The sequence below is a fragment of the Pleurodeles waltl genome, chromosome 6, assembly GCF_031143425.1.
Source record: "Pleurodeles waltl isolate 20211129_DDA chromosome 6, aPleWal1.hap1.20221129, whole genome shotgun sequence".
NCBI classification, from domain to species: domain Eukaryota; kingdom Metazoa; phylum Chordata; class Amphibia; order Caudata; family Salamandridae; genus Pleurodeles; species Pleurodeles waltl.
The window spans coordinates 1,242,588,565-1,242,613,411 of NC_090445.1; positions in this window are offsets into that span (position 1 = coordinate 1,242,588,565).

Genomic DNA, 24,847 nt, shown 5'->3' on the forward strand with positions numbered 1-24,847 from the left:
GGAAGTTATGGCAAAGCAGCTTAGGATGAACTAGGAGACATGCAAAGCTCCTATTATACCACTTATCTCATATAGCACAATATCATAAGAAAACGCAATACTCAGAGTTACTAAAAATAAAGGTACTTTATTTTTATGACAGTATGCCAAAGGTATCTCAGTGAGTACTCTCAGTTAGAAGGTAAGTAATAAACACAAGTTATATGTACAAAAACCCAAACAGGTAAGTAAAAGTTAGAAAAGTAATGCAAACAGTGTAGGATTACAATAGGATGCAATAGGTGAACATAGGTCTAGGGGCAACACAAACCATAAACTCCAAAAGTGGAATGCGAATGGACCCCAGACCTTTGGGAGCTTATAGAGGGTCGCTGGGACTGTAAGAAAACAGTTAGGGTGTCCAAGATACCCCACCCCAAAACCCTGAAAAGTAGGAGTAAAGTGCACCTACTACCCCAAAAGGACACAATAGTCGTGATAGGGGGATTCTGCAAGAACCACAAACCCCAGCAAAGCACTGAAGACAGATTCCTGGACCTGAGGCCCTGCAAGGCAAGGGGACCAAGTCCAAGAGTTGCAATAGTGTCCAGGGGGGGCAGGAGCCCAGGAAACCCAGGATGAAGGTGCAAGGAAGCTGCCTCTGGATGGAAGAAGCTTAGGATTCTGCAACAACAAAACTGTTAACTTCGCACTTGTATAGCACACTACTCACCCATTAGGGTCTCAAGGTGCTGTACACATACTGCTGTGGAACCCCTCCTGGCTTTTGCCTGTGAGGCACCCACTCCTGGGCACCCCCAGAGTGAAGCCAGGCATCCAAGTGCTGTCAGGGTCATTGTGGAGATTAAGTAAGCTATTGCCCAGACTGGGACCCATTAGTTAGATTGGACACCAAGGAGAAATTATCTGGCCCAAGGGAATTGAGCCCAAGACCCGCCAATGCAGGAATTGAACCTTGGTCCCAAGCCAGATCTCTGCATCAGGTTCTGCCACTCTAACCATTGTGCCACACGTCTCCACCAAAAAGAGAGCTAGGAACTTCTCCTTTGGATGTAAAAAGCCTGCTGCCAGCTTTTGTGGGGGCTCTATGAGTTGATGAGTGCCCCCTCTTTCTCCTCCTCCAAGGATTGGGGTTAGTTCCCCATGGTGGTAGCAGCAGTGTTTTTGATAATAATCCTGTTAGAGAGCAAGATTCCAGAAACCTGCATAAGATAGTCCCCCCTTAAACAAAGGGGGATGACATTAACAAGTGGTTTGCTGCACTTGAGAGGGCCTGTATGGTACAGTTGGTCCCTCAAAGGCAGTGGGCTGCTATCTTGTGGCTATCTTTCACTAGTAAGGGTAGGGATAGGCTCCTTACTGTTAGAGAAAGTGATGCTAATAACTACAAAGTTTGAAGGATGCACTCTTGGATGGATTTGGTTTAACCACTGAACAATACAGGATTAAGTTCAGAGACACCAGAAAAGAGTCCTCTCAAGTCTGGACAGACTTTGTAGACTGTTCAGTGAAGGCCTTGGAGAGTTGGTTGCATGGCAGTAAGGTGACTGACTATGAAAGCCTGTATAATCTGATCCTGAGAGAGCATATTCTTAACAAGTGTGTGTCTGATTGGTTGCACCAGTACTTGGTAGACTCAGATCTGACCTCTCCCCAAGAATTGGGAAAGAAGGCAGACAAATGGGTCAGAACAAGAGTGAACAGAAAAGTTCATACAGGGGGTGACAAGGATGGCAAGAAGAAGGATGGTAAGTCTTCTGACAAGGGTGGGGACAACGATAAAAAACATTCTGAGTCTTCATCAGGCCCACAAAAATCCTCTTGGGGTGGTGGGTCCAAATCCTCTTCGAACAATCAGAAAAAGCCTTGGTGTTATTTATGTGAAGTAAAAGGCCATTGGGCAAGTGATTCCACTTCTCCAAAGAAAAACACCAAACGTCACACCACCACAACCCCAACTGCAACCTCTAGTGCCCCTAGTAATAGCAGTGGTGGTAGGAAGTCTACTACAAATAGCCAATCCAAGGGTGTAGCTGGGCTCAATATTGGCAGTGTAGTTGGGGTTGGTCTTGTTAGGGAGACCATAGAGGCTGTTTTAGTCTCTGATGGTGGCACTGACTTTGCAAACTTGGTTGCTTTTCCCCTTAATATGGGTAAGTACAAGCAACTACCCCTAATCAATGGTGTTGAAGTTGAGGCCTACAGGGACACAGGAGCCAGTGTAACTATGGTGATAGAGAAACTGGTTCACCCTGATCAACACCTACTTGGTCAGCAGTACCAAGTGACTGATGCTCACAATAACGAACGTAGCCACCCCATGGCTGTTGTAAATCTCAACTTGGGGTGTTACTGGTCCAAAGAAAGTTGTGGTAGCCACTGAATTACCTGTAGATTGCTTACTAGCCAATGATTTGGAGACATCAGCTTGGGCTGAATTGGAGTTGGAGGCTCATGCAGCAATGCTGGGCATTCCTGGGCATATTTGTGCTTTAACCAGGGCTCTGGCCAAAAAGCAAAAAGGACAGGGAAACTTGGATCCTTGAACAATAGACCAAGTGCTCCCAAAAGCTAGGGGTAGAAAGGGTGAATCCCTGCCCTCTATCCCTCCCTTTCCAGAAGATTCCCCTTTTGAGGAAGAGGAATCCTCTCCCTGTGCAGAACCTACATCGGATGAGCTGGTAGCAGACACTGCTGAGCTTTTGGGTGCAGGGGGGCCTGCTAGGAAAAAGTTGACTGTGGCACTGCAGACCTGTCCCACACTAGAGGCTTTAAGACAGCAAGTTGTCAAACAGCAGAATGGGGATGTCAGTGATAGCCATAAGGTGTATTGGGAAGACAACCTCTTGTATACTGATTCAAGGGACCCTAAACCTGGAGCTGCCAGGAGATTGGTCATTCCCTTGCAATACAGAGAGTTTCTTCTTACCTTGGCACATGACATTCCTTTGGCTGGGCATTTGGGCCAAAGTAAAACTTCGGACAGACTTGTTCCCCGGTTTCACTGGCCTCATATGTCAGAGGACACTAAAGAGTTTTGTCGTGCTTGTGTGACCTGCCAAGCCAGTGGCAAGACTGGTGGCACTCCAAAGGCCCCCTTAATTCCACTTCCTGTGGTTGGGGTGCCCTATGAAAGGGTAGGGGTTGACATAGTTGGCCCCCTTGACCCTCCAACAGCTTCAGGCAATAGGTTTATCCTGGTGGTAGTGGACCATGCCACTAGGTAACCTGAAGCCATCCCCTTAAGGACCACTACAGCTTCTGCAGTGGCAAAGGCCCTCCTGTCAATCTTTGCCACAGTGGGCTTCCCTAAGGAAGTGGTGTCAGACAGAGGCAGTAACCTCATGTCTGCATACCTCAAGGCAATGTGGAAGGACTGTGGTGTAACTTACAAGTTCACTACCCCTTATCATCCACAAACAAATGGTCTGGTTGAGAGGTTTAAGGAAACTCTCAAAGGTATGATAATGGGACTACCTGAAAAACTCAGAAGGAGATGGAATGTCCTGTTACCTTGCCTCCTTTTTGCTTACAGGGAGGTACCTAAAAAAGGAGTGGGCTATAGCCCCTTTGAACTGCTCTTTGTGCACCCTGTGAGAGGTCCCCTTGCACTTGTTAAGGAGGGTTGTGAACAACCTCTAAAAGCTCCTAAACAGGACTTTGTGGACTATGTACTTGGCCTAAGATCAAGAATGGCTGAGTACATGAAAAAGGGCAGTAAAAACTTCAGGCCAGCCAGGAGCTGCAAAAGCAATGGCATGACCAGAAGGCTGTCCTGACTCAGTACCACCCAGGACAGAAGGTGTGGGTATTGGAGCCTATTGCCCCAAGAGCACTCCAGGACAAATGGAGTGGACCCCATTTATCTGTTGAAAAAAAGGGTGAGGTTACCTATTTGGTAGACCTTGGCACTGCCGGGAGTCCCCTTAGAGTGCTCCATGTCAACCGCCTGAAACCCTACTGTGACAGGGCTGATCTCACCCTGCTCATGGCAACTGATGAGGGACAGGAAGAAGAGAGTGACTCTCTCCCTGATCTCTTCTCCACCACTGAAGCTGATGGCTTAGTGGAGGGAGTAGTACTTGCAGATTGTCTTACTGCAGAGCAGCAAGATAACTGTATAAATCTTTTAAGTCCGTTTTCTGAACTCTTCTCACTGATACCAGGTACCACTACTTGGTGTGAGCATGCCATTGATACTGGAGACAGTTTACCTGTCAAAAGTAAGATTTAAAGGCAGCCTGACCATGTCAGGGACTGCATTAAACAAGAGGTTCAGAAAATGTTAGACTTAGGAGTGATTTAGCCTTCAGAAAGCCCCTGGGCTAGCCCAGTTGTGCTTGTCCCAAAACCTCACACTTAAGATGGAAAAAGATAGATGAGGTTTTGTGTTGACTATAGAGGGCTCAATCAAGTAACCAAGAGAGATGCTCACCCTATACCCAGGGCAGATGAGCTCATAGATACCCTAGCTTCTGCCAAGTATCTAAGCACTTTTGATCTAATTGCAGGGTATTGGCAGATTAGGTTATCAGAAGATGCAAAACCAAAGACTGCATTTTCAACCATTGGAGGGTACTATCAATTTACTGTAATGCCCTTTGGTCTGAAAAATGCACCTGACACTTTTCAAAGGTTGGTGAACACAGTCCTGCAAGGGTTGGAAGCTTTTAGTGCAGCATATCTAGATGATATAGCTGTCTTAAGCTCCACCTGGGCTGATCACCTGGTCCACCTGTGGAAAGTTTTGGAGGCCCTGCAAAAGGCAGGCCTCACTATCAAGGCCTCAAAGTGCCAGATAGGGCTGGGGTAAGTGGTTTATCTGGGCCACCTGGTAGGTGGGGATCAGATTGCACAAACGCAGGGGAAGATCCAGACTATTATGGAATGGGCTCCCCCTACAACTCAAACCCAGGTGAGAGCCTTTTTAGGCCTCACAGGGTACTACAGGTGATTTAGTAAGAATGATGGCTCCATTGCAGCTCCTCTTAATGACCTCACTAGTAAGAAATTGCCTAAAAAGGTATTGTGGACTGCTAGATGTCAAAAAGCTTTTGATGAGCTCAAACAGGCCATGTGCTCTGCACCTGTCCTAAAAACCCCTTGCTACTCCAAAAAGTTCATATTCCAGACTAATGCTTCTGAATTGGGGGTTGGGGCAGTGCTCTCACAGCTTAATACTGAGCGCCAGGATCAACCAGTTGCTTTTATCAGCAGAAGGTTGACCCCTAGAGAAAAGTGTTGGTCTGCCATAGAGAGGGAGGCCTTTGCTGTGGTCTGGGCACTGAAAACGTTGAGACCATAACTGTTTGGTACTCACTTTATTGTTCAGATAGACCACAAACCTCTACTTTGGCTAAAACAAATGAAAGGTGAAAACCCTAAATTGTTGAGGTGGTCCATATCCCTACAGGGAATAGAATATACAGTGGAACATAGACCTGGGAGTACCCACTCCAATGCAGATGGACTCTCCAGATATTTCCACTTAGACAATGAAGACACATCTTGGCAAGGTTAGCCTTATTGTCCCTCGTTTAGGGGGAGTTGTGTAGGAAAGTACCATCTTGCCTGGCATGTTACCCCCATTTTTACTGTATGTATTTTTGTTTTTGCCTATGTGTCACTGGGATCCTGCTAGTCAGGTCCCCAGTGCTCATAAAGTATGCCCTGTCTTTGTTCCCTGTGTGGTGCCTAACTGTATCACTGAGGCTCTGCTAACCCGAACCTCAGTGTTTATGGTTTTTCTGCTTTTAAAATTTTCACTGCAGGCTAGTGACTAATTTTACCAATTCTGATTGGCACACTGGAACACCCTTATAATTCCCTAGTACATGGTACCTAGATACTCCGGGTATTGGGGTTGCAGGAGATCCCCATGGTCTGCAGCATTTATTTTGCCACCCATAGGGAGCTCAGACAATTCTTACACAGGACTGCCACTCCAGCCTGAGTGAAATAACGTCCACATTATTTCACAGCCATTTTACACTGCACTTAAGTAACTTGTAAGTCACCTATATGTCTAACCCTTACTTGGTGAAGGGTATGTGCAAAGTTACTTAGTGTGTGGGCACCATGGCACTAGCCAAGGTGTCCCCACATTGTTCATGGCAAATTCCCTGGACTTTGTGAGTGCGGGACACCATTACACGTGTGCACTACATATAGGTCAATACCTATATGTAGCATCACAATGGTAACTCCAAACATGGCCATGTAACATGTCTAGGATCATGGAATTGTCACCCCAATACGATTTTGGTATTGGGGGGAGAATTCCATGCATCCCCGGGTCTCCAGCATAGAGCCTGGGTACTGCCAAACTAGCTTTCCGGGGTCTCCTCTGCAGCTACGGCTGCTGCCAAACCCTCAGACAGGTTTCTGCCCCCATGGGGCCTGGGCAGCCCAGTCCCAGGAAGGCAGAACAAAGGATTTCCGCTGAGAGAGGATGTTACACCCTCTCCCTTTGGAAATAAGTGTGAAGGGCCTGGGAGTAGTAGGCTCTCCTGGCTTCTGGAAATGCTTTGAAGGGCACAGATGGTGCCCTCCTTGCATACTGCAAGCCACAGTACACAGGTTCAGGGATCCCCCCAGCCCTACTCTGGCGCGCAACTGGACAAAGGAAAGGGGAGTGACCACTCCCCTGACCAGCACCTCCCAGGGGAGGTGCCCAGAGCTCCTCCAGTGTGTCCCAGACCTCTGCCATCTTGGATGCAGAGGTGTGAGGACACAATGGGCAGCTATGAGTGGCCAGTGCCAGCAGGTGACGTCAGAGACCCCTCCTGATAGGTGCTTACCTCTTTCAGCAGCCAAACCTCCTTTCTCAGTAGCCAAACCTCCTTTTCTGGCTATTTAGGGTCTTTTCTCTGGGCCATAACTCAGATAACGAATGCAAGAGCTCACCAGAGTTCCTCTGCACTTCCCTCATCGACTTCTGCCAAGGATCGACCGCTGACTGTTCTAGGACGCCTGCAAAACCGCAACAAGGTAGCAAGACGACTACCAGCAACATTGTAGTCCCTCATCCTGCCGGCTTTCTCGACTGTTTCCTGGTGGTGCATGCTCTGAGGGCTGTCTGCCTTCACCCTGCACTGGAAGCCAAGAAGAAATCTCCTGTGGGTTGACGCAATCTTCCCCCTGTCAATGCAGGCACCAAACTTCTGCATCACCGGTCCTTTGGGTCCCCTCTCATCCTGACAAGCGTGGTCCCTGGAACACAGGAGCTGGGTCCAAGTGTCTCCACAGTCCAGTGGCCCTTCTGTCCTAAGTTGGTGGAGGTAAGTCCTTGCCTCCCCACGCCAGACATCAAACCTGTATACTGCATGATTTGCAGCTGCTACGGCTTCTGTGCACTTCTCCAAGGATTCATTTGTGCACAGCCTAGCCTGTTTCCCCAGCACTCGGTCCTGCATTGCCCAACTCGCTGAGTTGGACTCCGATGTTGTGGGACCCTCCTTTGTGACTCTGATTCGACCGCTGTCCTCAGATTTTCTAAGTGCCATCTCTGGTACTTCTGCGGGCGCTTCCTGCTTTGGTGGGGGCTCTCTGAGTTGCTGAGCGCCCCCTCTGTCTCCTCCTCCAAGGGGCGTCAACCTGGTCCTTCATGGTCCCCAACAGTACCCAAAATCCTCAACCGCGACTCTTGCTGCTAGCAAGGCTTGTTTGCTGTATTTCTACCTGTAAACACTTCTGCAACCTCCAGCACGCCGTGGGACATCTTCCATCCAAAGGAGAAGTTCCTAGCCCTTTTCCTTGTTACAAAATCTTTGGCACTTTTGGCCTGTTTGTGAGTATATGTCAGGGTGTTTTTACAGTCTCACTGGGCTCCTGCTAGCCAGGGTCCAGTGCTCATAGTGAAAACCCTATGTTGTCAGAGTGTTTGATATGTATCACTGAGATCCAGCTAGCCAGGACCCCAGTGCTCATAAGTTTGTGGCCTATATGTGTTCCCTGTGTGGTGTCTAACTGTATCACTGAGGCTCTGCTAACCAGAACCTCAGTGTTTATGCTCTCTCTGTGGTTTAAAATTGTCACTGCAGGCTAGTGACTAATTTTACCAGTTCTCATTGGCACACTGGAACACCCTTATAATTCCCTTGTATATGGTACCTAGGTACCCAGGGTATTGGGGTTCCAGGAGATCCCTATGGGCTACAGCATTTCTTTTGCCACCCATAGGGAGCCCAGACAATTCTTGCACAGGACTGCCACTCCTGCCTGAGTGAAATAACGTCCACGTTATTTCACTGCCATTTTCACTGCACATAAGTAACTTATAAGTCACCTATTTGTCTAACCCTCACTTGGTGAAGGTCAGGTGTCAAGTAACTTAGGGCCAGATGTAGGTAGGAAAAGTTTTGCAAATCGGAAATAGCGACTCCATCCGAATCGCTATTTCTGATTCGCAAAATCAAATGCAAGAAATATTTGTGATACCAATTTGCGAGTTGCAGAGGTCTCGCACTGCAATTTGCGACCTTCGCTTTTAGCGAGGTCGCAATTTGCGATCTTGCTAAAAGAGAGATCGCAATTTGCGAGAAGCGTGTCGCAAATTGCGACTGACTTGCAAATTGCCTGCAGGTGCACCACAACAGTTTGGAAACCCACTTCCTGGCTCTTGGTGATGACATCAGAACCAGGAAGTCATCAAATACACCTGGGAGGAGGGAGGACCACACCCATTTCAAACTGCTGTGCCACACCCATGGGAGAGGAGCTGCAGCAACAATGGAGGAGACAGGCAGTGCTGGCAGGAGGAGGAAAGTGACATTTTTCGACAAAGAGTTGGAGGTGCTGACTGAAGAATGCTGCCTGCATCATGATTAACTTTTTGAGAAGGCAGCAATGAGTGTCCCAGACACTCAAAAGAAAAGGATATGGCAGCAGATACAGGACAAGATCAATGCCATAGGGGTGAGCCACCGCACCCTTGAGGAAATTCGCAAACGGTGGTACGACCGTGCTCCAGGATGAAGGAGAGGGTTGCGGGGCGCATGAGGGAGATGAGGGGCACCGGATGAGGCCCATCCACCATCCCACCACCCACAGCCCTGGAAAGCATGGTTGAGCAGACCCTGGAGCCAGAGGCCGTCATTGGCATGGGAGAACTGGACAGTTCAGCACCAGGGACATCCAAAAGTGAGTACCATGAGATATGCTTTGACACCCACAAATGCAGTATACACACTATCCCAGTACACAGCAGCAGGCACCACCAGACTAGCTGTAGGAGGCTGGCCTGGCTTATAGTGGGTACCCTGTGGTATTTACACCCTGTGCCAGGTCCAGTTATCCCTTATTAGTAGAATAGAGATGTTTCTAGCAGCTTAGGCTGATAGAAGGAAGTTATGGCAAAGCAGCTTAGGATGAACTAGGAGACATGCAAAGCTCCTATTATACCACTTATCTCATATAGCACAATATCATAAGAACACACACTACTCAGAGTTAATAAAAATAAAGGTACTTTATTTTTATGACAGTATGCCAAAGGTATCTCAGTGAGTACTCTCAGTTAGAAGGTAAGTAATAAACACAAGTTATATGTACAAAAACCCAAACAGGTAAGTAAGAGTTAGAAAAGTAATGCAAACAGTGTAGGATTACAATAGGATGCAATAGGTGAACATAGGTCTAGGGGAAACACAAACCATAAACTCCAAAAGTGGAATGCGAATCACGAATGGACCCCAGACCTTTGGGAGCTTGTAGAGGGTCGCTGGGACTGTAAGAAAAAAGTCAGGGTGTCCAAGATACCCCACCCCAAAACCCTGAAAAGTAGGAGTAATGTACACCTACTACCCCAAAAGGACACAATAGTCGTGATAGGGGGATTCTGCAAGAACCACAAACCCCAGCAAAGCACTGAAGACAGATTCCTGGACCTGAGGCCCTGCAAGGCAAGGGGACCAAGTCCAAGAGTTGCAATAGTGTCCAGGGGGGGCAGGAGCCCAGGAAACCCAGGATGAAGGTGCAAGGAAGCTGCCTCTGGATGGAAGAAGCTTAGGATTCTGCAACAACAAAACTGTAAACTTCGCACTTGTATAGCACACTACTCACCCATTAGGGTCTCAAGGTGCTGTACACATACTGCTGTGTAACCCCTCCTGGCTTTTGTCTGTGAGGCACCCACTCCTGGGCACCCCCAGGGTGAAGCCAGGCATCCAAGTGCTGTCAGGGTCATTGTGGAGGTTAAGTAAGCTATTGCCCAGAGTTACAGAGTGGGACCCATTAGTTAGATTGGACACCAAGGTGAGAATTATCTGGCCCAAGGGAATTGAGCCCAAGACCCGCCAAGGCAGGAATTGAACCCTGGTCCCAGGCCAGATCTCTGCATCTGGGTCTGCCACTCTAACCATTGTGCCACACTTCTTCACCACAAAGAGAGCTAGGAACTTCTCCTTTGGATGTAAGATGCCTGCTGCCAGCTTTTGTGGGGGCTCTATGAGTTGATGAGTGCCCCCTCTTTCTCCTCCTCCAAGGGGCAACATCCTGGTCCTTCCTGGTTCCCAGCAGCACCCAAAATCCTCAACCACAACTCTTGCAGCTAGCAAGGCTTGTTTGGGGTATTTATGCCTGGAAACACTTCTGCAACCTCCAGCACACACCGTGAAACATCGTCCACCAAAAGGAGAAGTTCCTAGCCCTTTTCGTTGGTTCAGAATCTTTGGCTTCTTCCACCCGGAGGCAGCCCTTTTGCACCTTCACCAGGGTTTGGTGGGCTCCTGCCCCCCCTGGACACTTTCGTGACTCTTGGACTTGGTCCCCTTCCTTTCCAGGTCCTCCGGTCCAGGAATCCGTCTTCAGTGTTTTGCTGGTGCTTGTGGTTCTTGCAGAATCCCCTATCACGACTATTGTGTCTTTCTGGGGTAGTAGGGTAACTTTACTCCTACTTTTCAGGGTCTTGGGTTGGGGTATTTTGGACACCCTTACTGTTTTCTCACAGTCCCAGCGACCCTCTACAACCTCCCATAGGCCTGGGGTCCATTCGTGATTCACATTCCACTTTTGGAGTATATGGTTTGTGTTGCCCCTAGGTCTATGTCTACCTATGGCATCCTATTGTGATTCTACATTGTTTGCACTACTTTTCTTACCGTTACTTACCTGTTTTGGGTTTGTATACATAGAATTTGTGTATATTACTTACCTCCTAAGTGAGGGTATCCTCTAAGATACGTTTGGCATATTGTCACTAAAATAAAGTACCTTTATTTTTTAGTAACTCTGAGTATTGTGTTTTCTTGTGATATTGTGATCTATGATATAAGTGGTTTAGTAGGAGCTAGTTCAGCCTAAGCTGCTCTGCTATAGCTACCTCTATCAGCCTAAGCTGCTGGAACTCCTCTATTCTACTAATAAGGGATAACTGGACCTGGCACAAGGTGTAAGTAACACAAGGTACCCACTATACGCCAGGCCAGCCTCCTACATTGGTGGTGCAGCGGTGGGATAAGTACTTGTGACTGCTTTACTGCTTTGTCATTGGTGCTTTTCATGAGAAAAACATATACCAAATACTTCAAGATATACACATTGAACTAAACAGTTAAACTTTCCTTCTTTAAAACTTTCTACAAAGTTTCTGAAAAGTTCTGAAATTTTTCAAAAGTTTTCAAAAAGTTTGAAAAAGTTTTTTATCTCTGTGCTTTCAAAAGTTCTAAAACTTTTTCTCCCTCTGCCCTAAACCTTTTCTATCATGTCTGCAGTAGAGCTTACTTCCAAAGTTGTTCAGGCAACCTATGAGAGTTTAAACTTTAAAAGTTTGAGGGGTCTCTGCATACAAAGCGGTTTAAGCATTGGCAAGAATCCTACCAAAGACTTTCTCTTTTGCTTTCTCCTAGAAAGTGACCAAAATCATTCTTGCCCATCCAAGGAACAGGCGGTAGGAGGGGAGGGTACCCAGTCAGACTCAGAGGAGTCCCCTGAAGAGACTGGGGAGGGTTCTTCCAAAGACCTGCCAGCTAGCAGGCCACCTAGTGACACTGGTAGTCGGAGGGGGTCACACATTAGTAGGGCACCTTTCATTCCTAAAGGCCAGGTTGCTAGGCTCCAGCCAGTAAGGGGCAGGTCTCTCTCTGCCAATTCCCAAGTATCCTCTGTGTCTCACAATTCCCAAACCTCCCACCCTGAGGATAACTTAATGGAAAGGGAACTCAGAAAGCTGAGTTTGGAAGAGGCCAGGCTGAAGCTTAAACAGCAGCAGCTGGCCTGAGACAGGGAATCTCTGGATGTAGAGAGGGAAAGGCAGAGATTGGGGTTAGTTCCCCATGGTGGCAGCAGCAGTGTTTTTGATAATAATCCTGTTAGAGAGCAAGATTCCAGAAACCTGCATAAGATAGTCCCCCCTTAAACAGAGGGGGATGACATTAACAAGTGGTTTGCTGCACTTGAGAGGGCCTGTATGGTACAGTTGGTCCCTCAAAGGCAGTGGGCTGCTATCTTGTGGCTATCTTTCACTAGTAAGGGTAGGGATAGGCTCCTTACTGTCAGAGAAAGTGATGCTAATAACTACAAAGTTTTGAAGGATGCACTCTTGGATGGATTTGGCTTAACCACTGAACAATACAGGATTAAGTTCAGAGACACCAGAAAAGAGTCCTCTCAAGTCTGGACAGACTTTGTAGACTGTTCAGTGAAGGCCTTGGAGAGTTGGTTGCATGGCAGTAAGGTGACTGACTATGAAAGCCTGTATAATCTGATCCTGAGAGAGCATATTCTTAACAACAGTGTGTCTGATTTGTTGCACCAGTACTTGGTAGACTCAGATCTGATCTCTCCCCAAGAATTGGGAAAGACGGCAGACAAATGGGTCAGAACAAGAGTGAACAGAAAAGTTCATACAGGGGGTGACAAGGATGGCAAGAAGAAGGATGGTAAGTCTTCTGACAAGGGTGGGGACAACGATAAAAAACATTCTGAGTCTTCATCAGGCCCACAAAAATCCTCTTGGGGTGGTGGGTCCAAATCCTCTTCGAACAATCAGAAAAAGCCTTGGTGTTATTTATGTAAAGTAAAAGGCCATTGGGCAAGTGATTCCACTTCTCCAAAGAAAAACACCAAACGTCACACCACCACAACCCCAACTGCAACCTCTAGTGCCCCTAGTAATAGCAGTGGTGGTAGGAAGTCTACTACAAATAGCCAATCCAAGGGTGTAGCTGGGCTCAATATTGGCAGTGTAGTTGGGGTTGGTCTTGTTAGGGAGACCATAGAGGCTGTTTTAATCTCTGATGGTGGCACTGACTTTGCCAACTTGGTTGCTTTTCCCCTTAATATGGGTAAGTACAAGCAACTACCCCTAATCAATGGTGTTGAGGTTGAGGCCTACAGGGACACAGGAGCCAGTGTAACTATGGTGATAGAGAAACTGGTTCACCCTGATCAACACCTACTTGGTCAGCAGTACCAAGTGACTGATGCTCACAATAACACACGTAGCCACCCCATGGCTGTTGTAAATCTCAACTTGGGGTGTTACTGGTCCAAAGAAAGTTGTGGTAGCCACTGAATTACCTGTAGATTGCTTACTAGCCAATGATTTGGAGACATCAGCTTGGGCTGAAGTAGAGTTGGAGGCTCATGCAGCAATGCTGGGCATTCCTGGGCATATTTGTGCTTTAACCAGGGCTTGGCCAAAAAGCAAAAAGGACAGGGAAACTTGGATCCTTGAACAATAGACCAAGTGCTCCCAAAAGCTAGGGGTAGAAAGGGTGAATCCCTGCCCTCTATCCCTCCCTTTCCAGAAGATTCCCCTTTTGAGGAAGAGGAATCCTCTCCCTGTGCAGAACCTACATCAGATGAGCTGGTAGCAGACACTGCTGAGCTTTTGGGTGCAGGGGGGCCTGCTAGGAAAAACTTGACTGTGGCACAGCAGACCTGTCCCACACTAGAGGCTTTAAGACAGCAAGTTGTCAAACAGCAGAATGGGGATGTCAGTGATAGCCATAAGGTGTATTGGGAAGACAACCTCTTGTATACTGATTCAAGGGACCCTAAACCTGGAGCTGCCAGGAGATTGGTCATTCCCTTGCAATACAGAGAGTTTCTTCTTACCTTGGCACATGACATTCCTTTGGCTGGGCATTTGGGCCAAAGTAAAACTTCGGACAGACTTGTTCCCCGGTTTCACTGGCCTCATATGTCAGAGGACACTAAAGTGTTTTGTCGCGCTTGTGTGACCTGCCAAGCCAGTGGCAAGACTGGTGGCACTCCAAAGGCCCCCTTAATTCCACTTCCTGTGGTTGGGGTGCCCTTTGAAAGGGTAGGGGTTGACATAGTTGGCCCCCTTGACCCTCCAACAGCTTCAGGCAATAGGTTTATCCTGGTGGTAGTGGACCATGTCACTAGGTAACCTGAAGCCATCCCCTTAAGGACCACTACAGCTTCTGCAGTGGCAAAGGCCCTCCTGTGAATCTTTGCCACAGTGGGCTTCCCTAAGGAAGTGGTGTCAGACAGAGGCAGTAACCTCATGTCTGCATACCTCAAGGCAATGTGGAAGGACTGTGGTGTAACTTACAAGTTCACTACCCCTTATCATCCACAAACAAATGGTCTGGTTGAGAGGTTTAAGAAAACTCTCAAAGGTATGATAATGGGACTACCTGAAAAACTCAGAAGGAGATGGAATGTCCTGTTACCTTGCCTCCTTTTTGCTTACAGGGAGGTACCTCAAAAAGGAGTGGGCTATAGCCCCTTTGAACTCCTCTTTGTGCACCCTGTGAGAGGTCCCCTTGCACTTGTTAGGGAGGGTTGTGAACAACCTCGAAAAGCTCCTAAACAGGACATTGTGGACTATGTACTTGGCCTAAGATCAAGAATGGCTGAGTACATGAAAAAGGCCAGTAAAAACTTCAGGCCAGCCAGGAGCTGCAAAAGCAATGGCATGACCAGAAGGCTGACTGACTCAGTACCACCCAGGACAGAAGGTGTGGGTATTGGGGCCTGTGGCCCCAAGAGCACTCCAGGACAAATGGAGTGGACCCCATTTATCTGTTGAAAAAAAGGGTGAGGTTACCTATTTGGTAGACCTTGGCACTGCCGGGAGTCCCCTTAGAGTGCTCCATGTCAACCGCCTGAAACCCTACTGTGACAGGGCTGATCTCACCCTGCTCATGGCAACTGATGAGGGACAGGAAGAAGAGAGTGACTCTCTCCCTGATCTCTTCTCCACCACTGAAGCTGATGGCTTAGTGGAGGGAGTAGTACTTGCAGATTGTCTTACTGCAGAGCAGCAAGATGACTGTATAAATCTTTTAAGTCCGTTTTCTGAACTCTTCTCACTGATACCAGGTACCACTACTTGGTGTGAGCATGCCATTGATACTGGAGATAGTTTACCTGTCAAAAGTAAGATTTAAAGGCAGCCTGACCATGTCAGGGACTGCATTAAACAAGAGGTTCAGAAAATGTTAGACTTAGGAGTGATTTAGCCTTCAGAAAGCCCCTGGGCTAGCCCAGTTGTGCTTGTCCCAAAACCTCACTCTTAAGATGGAAAAAGAGAGAAGAGGTTTTGTGTTGACTATAGAGGGCTCAACCAAGTAACCAAGAGAGATGCTCACTCTATACCCAGGGCAGATGAGCTCATAGATACCCTAGCTTCTGCCAAGTATTAAAGCACTTTTGATCTAATTGCAGGGTATTGGCAGATTAGGTTATCAGAAGATGCAAAAGCAAAGACTGCATTTTCAACCATTGGAGGGTACTATCAATTTACTGTAATGTCCTTTGGTCTGAAAAATTCACCTGACACTTTTCAAAGGTTGGTGAACACAGTCCTGCAAGGGTTGGAAGCTTTTAGTGCAGCATATCTAGATGATATAGCTGTCTTAAGCTCCACCTGGGCTGATCACCTGGTCCACCTGTGGAAAGTTTTGGAGGCCCTGCAAAAGGCAGGCCTCACTATCAAGGCCTCAAAGTGCCAGATAGGGCTGGGGTAAGTGGTTTATCTGGGCACCTGGTAGGTGGGGATCGGATTGCACAAACGCAGGGGAAGATCCAGACTATTATGGAATGGGCTCCCCCTACAACTCAAACCCAGGTGAGAGCCTTTTTAGGCCTCACAGGGTACTACAGGTGATTTAGTAAGAATGATGGCTCCATTGCAGCTCCTCCTAATGACCTCACTAGTAAGAAATTGCTTCAAAAGGTATTGTGGACTGCTAGATGTCAAAAAGCTTTTGATGAGCTCAAACAGGCCATGTGCTCTGCACCTGTCCTAAAAAGCCCTTGCTACTCCAAAAAGTTCATAGTCCAGACTGATGCTTCTGAATTGGGGGTTGGGGCAGTGCTCTCACAGCTTAATACTGAGCGCCAGGATCAAACAGTTGCTTTTATCAGCAGAAGGTTGACCCCTAGAGAAAAGCGTTGGTCTGCCATAGAGAGGGAGGCCTTTGCTGTGGTCTGGGCACTGAAAACGTTGAGACCATAACTGTTTGGTACTCACTTTATTGTTCAGATAGACCACAAACCTCTACTTTGGCTAAAACAAATGAGAGGTGAAAACCCTAAATTGTTGAGGTGGTCCATATCCCTACAGGGAATAGAATATACAGTGGAACATAGACCTGGGAGTACCCACTCCAATGCAGATGGACTCTCCAGATATTTCCACTTAGACAATGAAGACACATCTTGGCAAGGTTAGCCTTATTGTCCCTCATTTAGGGGGAGTTGTGTAGGAAAGTACCATCTTGCCTGGCATGTTACCCCCATTTTTACTGTATGTATTTTTGTTTTTGCCTATGTGTCACTGGGATCCTGCTAGTCAGGTCCCCAGTGCTCATAAAGTATGCCCTGTCTTTGTTCACTGTGTGGTGCCTAACTGTATCACTGAGGCTCTGCTAACCCGAACGTCAGTGTTTATGGTTTTTCTGCTTTTAAAATTGTCACTGCAGGCTAGTGACTAATTTTACCAATTCTTATTGGCACACTGGAACACCCTTGTAATTCCCTAGTATATGGTACCTAGATACCCCGGGAATTGGGGTTGCAGGAGATCCCCATGGGCTGCAGCATTTATTTGGCTCCCATAGGGAGCTCAGACAATTCTTACACAGGACTGCCACTCCAGCCTGAGTGAAATAACGTCCACATTATTTCACAGCCATTTTACACTGCACTTAAGTAACTTATAAGTCACCTATATGTCTAACCCTTACTTGGTGAAGGTTAGGTGCAAAGTTACTTAGTTTGTGGGCACCATGGCACTAGCCAAGGTGTCCCCACGTTGTTCATGGCAAATTCCCTGGACTTTGTGAGTGCGGGACACCATTACACGTGTGCACTACATATAGGTCAATACCTATATGTAGCGTCACAATGGTAACTCCGAACATGGCCATGTAACATGTCTAGGATCATGGAATTGTCACCCCAATACGATTTTGGTATTGGGGGGACAATTCCATGCATCCCCGGGTCTCCAGCATAGAGCCTGGGTACTGCCAAACTAGCTTTCCGGGGTCTCCTCTGCAGCTACGGCTGCTGCCAACCCCTCAGACATGTTTCTGCCCCCATGGGGCCTGGGCAGCCCAGTCCCAGGAAGGCAGAACAAAGGATTTCCGCTGAGAGCGGATGTTACACCCTCTCCCTTTGGAAATAAGTGTGAAGGGCCTGGGAGTAGTAGCCTCTCCTGGCTTCTGGAAATGCTTTGAAGGGCACAGATGGTGCCCTCCTTGCATACTGCAAGCCACACTACACCGGTTCAGGGATCCCCCCAGCCCTGCTCTGGCACGCAACTGGACAAAGGAAAGGGGAGTGACCACTCCCCTGACCAGCACCTCCCAGGGGAGGTGCCCAGAGCTCCTCCAGTGTGTCCCAGACCTCTGCCATCTTGGATGATAGGTGCTTACCTTCCTCTGTAGCCAATCCTCCTCTGTGGACTATTTAGGGTCTCTCCTGTGGGCATCTCACTAGATAACAAATGCAAGAGCTCACCAGAGTTTCTCTGCACTTCCCTCTTCGACTTCTGTCAAGGATCGACTGCTGACTGCTCCAGGACGCCTGCAAAACTGCAGCAAAGTAGAAAGAAGACTACCAGCAACATTGTAGCACCTCATCCTGCCGGCTTTCTCGACAGTTTCCTGGTGGTGCATGCTCTGAGGGCTGTCTGCCTTCACCCTGCACTGGAAGCCAAGAAGAAATCTCCCGTGAGTCGACGGAATCTTCCCCCTGCCAACGCAGGCACCAAACCTCTGCATCACCTGTCCTCTGGGTACCCTCTCATCCTGATGAGCGTGGTCCCTGGAACACAGGAGAGGGGTCCAAGTGTCTTTGATAGTCCAGTGGCCCTTCTGTCCAAATTTGGGGGAGGTAAGTCCTTGCCTCCCCACGCCAGACAGTAATCCTGTGTACTGCATGAACTGCAGCTGCTCGGGCTTCTGTGCACTTTTGCAAGACTTCCTTTGTGCACAGCCTAGCCAAGGTCCCCAGCACTCCATCCTGCATTGCCCAACTCACTGAGTTGGACGCCGACGTCGTGGGACCCTCTTTTGTTGTTCTGAGTCAACCATCATCCTCAGAACTTCTAAGTGCCTGTTCAGATGCTTATGCAGGTGCTGCCTGCTTCCGCGTGTGCTCTCCGTGTTGCTGAGCACCCCCTCTGTCTCCTCCTCCAAGGGGCGACCTCCTGGTCCTTCCTGGGCCCTGGCAGCACCCAAAATCCTCAACTACGACTCTTGCAGCTAGCAAGGCTTGTCTGTGGTCTTTCTGCATGGAAACAACTCTGCATCCTCCAGCACGCCGTGGGACATCTTCTGACCAAAGGAGAAGTTCCTGGCACCTTCTGCTGTTGCAGAATCTTTGGCTTCTTCCACCCGGAAGCATCCCTTTTGCACCTTCATATGGGGTTTAGTGGGCTCCTGCCCCCCTGGACACTTGTGTGACTCTTGGACTTGGTCCTCTTCCTTTGTAGGTCCTCAGGTCCAGTAATCCGTCTTCAGTGTTTTGAAGTCAGTTTGTGTCCTTGCAGAACCCCCTATCTCGACTTTACTGTCTTTCTGGGGTAATAGGGTAACTTTACTCTTACATTTCAGGGTCTTGGGGTGGGGTATCTTGGACACCCTTAGTGTTTTCTCACACTCCGAGTGACCCTCTACACACTACACTAGGCCTGGGGTCCATTCGTGGTTCGCATTCCACTTTTGGAGTATATGGTTTGTGTTGCCGCAGGCCTATTTCTCCCTATTGCATTCTATTGTGTTCCACAGTGTTTGCACAACTTTTCTAACTGTTTATTTACCTGATTTGGTTTGTGTGTGTCTATTTTGGTGGTCATTACAACCCTGGCGGACGGTGTTAAAGCGGCAGTAGGACCGCCAACAGGCCGGCGGTAAAAAAATAGCAATTACGACCGTGGCGGAAACCGCCAACAAAGACAGCCACTATAACACTCCGACCGCCACGGCGGTACAAACAAACAGCGCGGCGGTCACCGCCAACAGACAGGCGGGAGACAATGTACCGCCCACACTATTATGACAGGCCAATCCGCCAACTTTTCCGGGGCGGATACACCGTGGATAAAAACACGGCGGAAACAAGAATTTCGAAGGGAAAACGCTCACCTCTACACACTCCACGAGGAAAGAGGACACCATGGAACCGGAACTCCAAATCCTACCTGCAATAGTCTTCCTGCTCCTCTACCAGGAGCATGAACACCGGTGGCGAAGACCACGGTGAGTAATGCACCTATGACACAGGGGTGGGGGGAGGTAAAAAACAGGGACACACACACACAACACACCCACCCACCCCCCCCCTTCACCCACTACAACATACACACTAATGCATATCAATACATCACAGTTACACCCCCCAAACCCCCGTAAGAATGGAAAGACCAAAGAAAATGAGTGTAACCATCGGAATATATTACAAACAAGTAGGCAGAAATATATATATACACCATGTACAAAATAAATACCAGGCATAGTAGTCCAGGTACTGCACAAAGAAAGTCCGTGGAACACTGGGACCACACGGTATGGGTGAGGCCCACACAAGATCCCCGACCATGACAGAGAGAACACTGCAGGGGCATCAGAAACCAAGAAAACAGTCACCTCAGGGGGAGGGAAAGGGGGGGCACCTCAGCCGCTTGAGTGCACAACGCCAAATCCACGAGGGGGCCACATGCCCACTGTTCAATCCTGGGGAGTGCAAAGCCACAGTCTCTCAGGTCTATACAGTGGGTGGTTTGCCCACTGTTCAATCCTGGGGAGTGCAAAGCCACAGTCTCTCAAGTCTCACAAGTGGGTGGTTTGCCCACAGTTCAATCATGGGGAGTGCAAAGCCACAGTCTCTCAAGTCTATACAGTGGTTGGTTTGCCCTCTGTTCAATCCTGGGGAGTGCAACGCCACAGTCTCTCACGTCTATACAGTGGGTGGGTTGCCCACTGTTCAATCCTGGGGAGTGCAAAGCCACAGTCTCTCAAGTCTATACAGTGGGTGGGTTGCCCACTGTTCAATCCTGGGGAGTGCAAAGCCACAGTCTCTCAAGTGGATAACAGTCTCCACTGGTTCTGGAGGGGGACTGGTGCCCAGAGTGCTTCATCCTGTGAAGGACAGAGGTAGTGGATGGATGTCTCCACTGGTTCTGGAGGGGGACTGGTGCCCAGAGTGCTTCATCCTGTGAAGGACAGAGGTAGTGGATGGATGTCTCCAATGGTTCTGGAGGGGGATTGGTGCCCAGAGTGCATCACTCACCCCGTGATGGACCCAGTTGTGTCAGTGCCCCTGCCGCTCATGGGCTAGCGGTGCTTGAGTTGGCGGTGCCCTGTTCAGCGGTGCTTGAGTTGGCGTGCCCTGTTCAGCGGTGCTTGTGCTGGCGGTCCTTCATGGCCCAGCGGTGCTTGTCCTGGCGGTCCTTCATAGCCCAGCGGGGCTTGTGCTGGTGGTCCTTCATGGCTCATCGGGGCTTGTGCTGGCGGTCCTTCATTGCCCAGCGGGGCTTGTGCTGGCGGTCCTTCACGGCCCAGCGGGGCTTGTGCTGGCGGTCCTTCATGGATCAGCTGGGCTGGTGCTGGCAGTGGCCTCCTGGGCAGCTGGGCTGGGGCTGGCGGTGGCCTCCGGGGCAGCTGGGCTGGCGCTGGCCTCCTGGGCAGCTGTTCTGGGACGAGGGGTGGCCTCCTGGGCAGCTGGGCTGGGGCTGGCGGTGGTCTCCTGGGCAGCTGGGCTGGGGCTGGCGGTGGCCTCCTGGGCAGCTGGGTTGGGGCTGGCGGTGGCCTCCTGGGCAGCTGGGCTGGGGCTGGCAGTGGCCTCCTGGGCAGCTGGGCTGGGGCTGGCGGTGGCCTCCTGGGCAGCGGGGATGATGGCGGTCTTCTCCGCCGTGCAGCCCTTCCCAGACTTGCTGGGTTTCTTGTGACCCTTCCCCACTTTGGAAGGTGTCACAGCTGACTCCACACTCCCAACAGGACCCCTGGGAGCGCTTTGGTGGCTGGAGTCATCCCCCTCTCCCGCCGGGCATTGGCCAACTTCTGATGCTTCACAGGTGGGGGACTGGCTGTGCTGTAGCTCCGGCCCACACTGGCTGTCCTGGTGGCCGGTGCACACCACATACCTGTGACTACAGGCACCACTGGTCCCGGAGATGTTGTGGCTGAGGTGCTACTTCGGACCTATGAGATGGATGGGGTGGGGAGATGTGGGAAAAAGGTCAAGGCTGAACAGGGAAAAAAAATTTGGACACACTGGGACGGGTAGCTGGAGGGGGTTTGGGAGTGGAGGAAGAGGTGGTGGTAGTAGGAGGTGTACGTTTGGTGACTTTGGGTGCATGGCTGTTGGGTGGGTGTGTGCTTGCGTTTGTGTATCTTGGGAGGGGGCGTCACACACACACTGGGAGAGGACACAGGAGACGTGTGAATGGTAGTGGGGGTGGTGACTGCACGTGAGCGGGATGTGCTGGTAGGTGTGCTGGTGAGGGACGTAGTGGCTGTAGAGGTAGTGCATGCAGGTGTGAGTGTAGACGAGACTGGGAGGGAGGAGGGAGACGACGAGGAGACGGACACAGTGGAGGCAGTGGATGTTGGTGTGTCTGCATGTGTGTGTTGCTTGCGTGAGTGCCTGTGGGATGTGTGTTGCTTATGTTTGCCTGAGCTTCCCTTGTGTGTTGAGGTGTGTGCAGGCTAGTCTGATAGTGTGCTTGGGATAGGCAGAGGTACAGGGGATTGGGTCTGGGTGGAGGAAGTTGGAGAGGGGAGGCTAGAGACGGGGACAATGGCTGCCATCAGTGCCGAGGCCAGAGTTTGAAAAGCTTGGTGAAGGGCCGCCTGACCAGAATGAATGCCCTCCAGGAATGCGTTATTTTATTGCAACTGCCTTTCTACACCCTGGATGGCATTCAAAATGGTAGACTGCCCAACACTGAGTGACCTGAGGAGGTCAATGGCCTCCTCACTGAGGGCAGCAGGGGTGACTGGAGCAGGGCCTGAGGTGCCTGGGGCAAAGGTGATGCTGGGAGGGCGGTGCTGGTAGGGGGAGTGGCGGGTGTACCTGTAGATGCGGGGGCACAGATGTTGCCGCCACCACAAGGGAGCTCCCATCAGAGGACGAGTCTGTGCCACTGATGTCAGCTCCTGTCCCCGCCGTGGAGCTCACCTCGCCCTCCGTCCCACTGGTGAATTCCGAGTCCATAGTCTCGCCCTCCAGGGCCATGTGGGATGCAGCTCCCTCGTGCTCCGGTGCCACTGCTCCTCCGCCTGATGATGCTCATGCACACAAGAACATGGAGACCACAAAAAGGGGGGGGGGACAGAAGAAAGACATGTTGAGTGCATGGATTACCGCTACCGTTGGCGGACAAGACAGACACAGAAGCCCCCTGCACTGCGCCACGCTCTTGGGCTCTGCTGTTGAATTCCTGGGAAATGGCCTACAAGGCTATGGACAACATCTGCACAAATAGATGACACAGGGGCATGAATAGCTGTACTTGTCACTCTACAGAGGTGGGGTGCCACATGGCCTGCCTTACAGAGGGGCCTTGCCTACGGAACTCGCCCTGGCCTAGGGAAACCCACAGCCCTCCTCCCCCACCCAGACAACTCCACTGCGCGCAAAGTCAGCAGAATGAGAGTTTACTCACCCCTTGTGTCTGCTGTGATGCCCTCAAGCGCCCATCCAACTCCGGGTAGGCCACCGCCAGGATCCTGAACATCAGGGGGGTCATGTGCGACGGGCACCCCTCCCACGTTGGGAGGCCATCCCCAGCTGAGCCTCCGCCGTCTTCTTGCTCCAGCGGCGAATGTCCTCCCATCTTTTTCGGCAGTGGGTGCTCCGTCTGTGGTAGACCCCCAGGGTCCGGACGTCCTTGGCGATGGCACGCCAAATATTTTTTTTTCTGGTGGGCACTGACCTACATGAAATGTACAGGGGAAGAAGAGAAGTCATTAACAACTGCACCGTCAAAGTGATTGGCCCCCATCCCTACCCTTGCCATGTGGCACATGCATTCACCGTATTTCATGAACGCAGCACTCTGCCCCCTTCCTTCTTACATCCAGCCCTCTCCACACAGGCATAGCCCATACAACATGCTCCCTGTGTACTCACCTGTTTGTCTGGAGGATTGTAGAGTAGCGTGTACTGGGGGAGGACCCATCCACGAGCTTCTCCAACTCCTCCGATGTGAAGGCAGGGGCCCTTTCCCCAGACGCACGAGCCATTGTCTCTTCCAGATCGAGGTCACAGCAGCACTTGCAGTGTAGGTCCTCTCCTGTCAAAGATCAGGTATCGAGTGATTGAACAGATAGAAAATGGCAGTCACGTCCGCGGCGGTGCGTACCGTCATCGCGGGCGTACACCATCATTGGCTCCTGGGACCCATAGGGTCCAATGTTAACCAATGCAGCATTGCGCTGCGGTCTTCGACCGCCTACCGCGACGGTGTACAACGCCAGCGCAGTTACCTCACATCCCATTGTCCCACTTTACAGGTCAGGCAGCCGTCATTTCAGGGGCCCACATGGCTTTATTTTCAACTGCATCACACATACCTAGGCCTAGACTCAACACACATACAGGCCACCTTTTGTGTATGATTGGTGTTCTGGGTAAACTGTGGGTACGTACCTCTGAGTTGTTTGACTCTGTGCTTGCTGTGGTCCTTCATAGCACCGTCCGCTGGGACATGTGAGGAGATGGCGGCATCCTCCGGTGTACCGACCGTTGGTGGACCTGTCGACAATGGAGGAGCGACATTTGATAATCACCTACAGGCTTGACCGTGCCACAATCCAGGAACTGTGTACCCAGTTGGAGCCAGACCTGATGTCAGCAATCCGCCATCCAACAGGAATCCCCCCTCAAGTGCAGGTGCTGTCAGTGCTCCATTTCCTTGCAAGTGGCTCTTTTCAAACAACTGTGGCATGGCATCAGGGATGTCCCAGCCTATGTTTTCCAACGTATTATCCATAGTGTTGTCTGCCCTACTGAAACACATGCGGAGCTACATTGTTTTCCCTCAGGTGGAGGATTTGCCCACAGTGAAAGGTGATTTCTGTGCCAAGGGTCATATCCCCAACATCATAGGTGCCATTGATGGGACCCATGTGGCTTTGGTCCCCCCCCACACAGGAGTGAACAAGTGTACAGAAACCAGAAGAGTTATCATTCTATGAATGTACAGATGGTATGTTTGGCAGACCAGTACATCTCCCATATGAATGCCATGTTCCCTGGCTCAGTGCATGACGCCTACATCCTGTGGAATAGCAGCATCCCTTATGTGATGGGTCAACTCCAGAGGCACTGTGTGTGGCTATTAGGTGAGCACCTGGAAGCAAGTCAGTGGGAATGGTTGTCTGGGTCTGGGGTTAACCCTCCAGGTTAGTGTGTGTCTAAC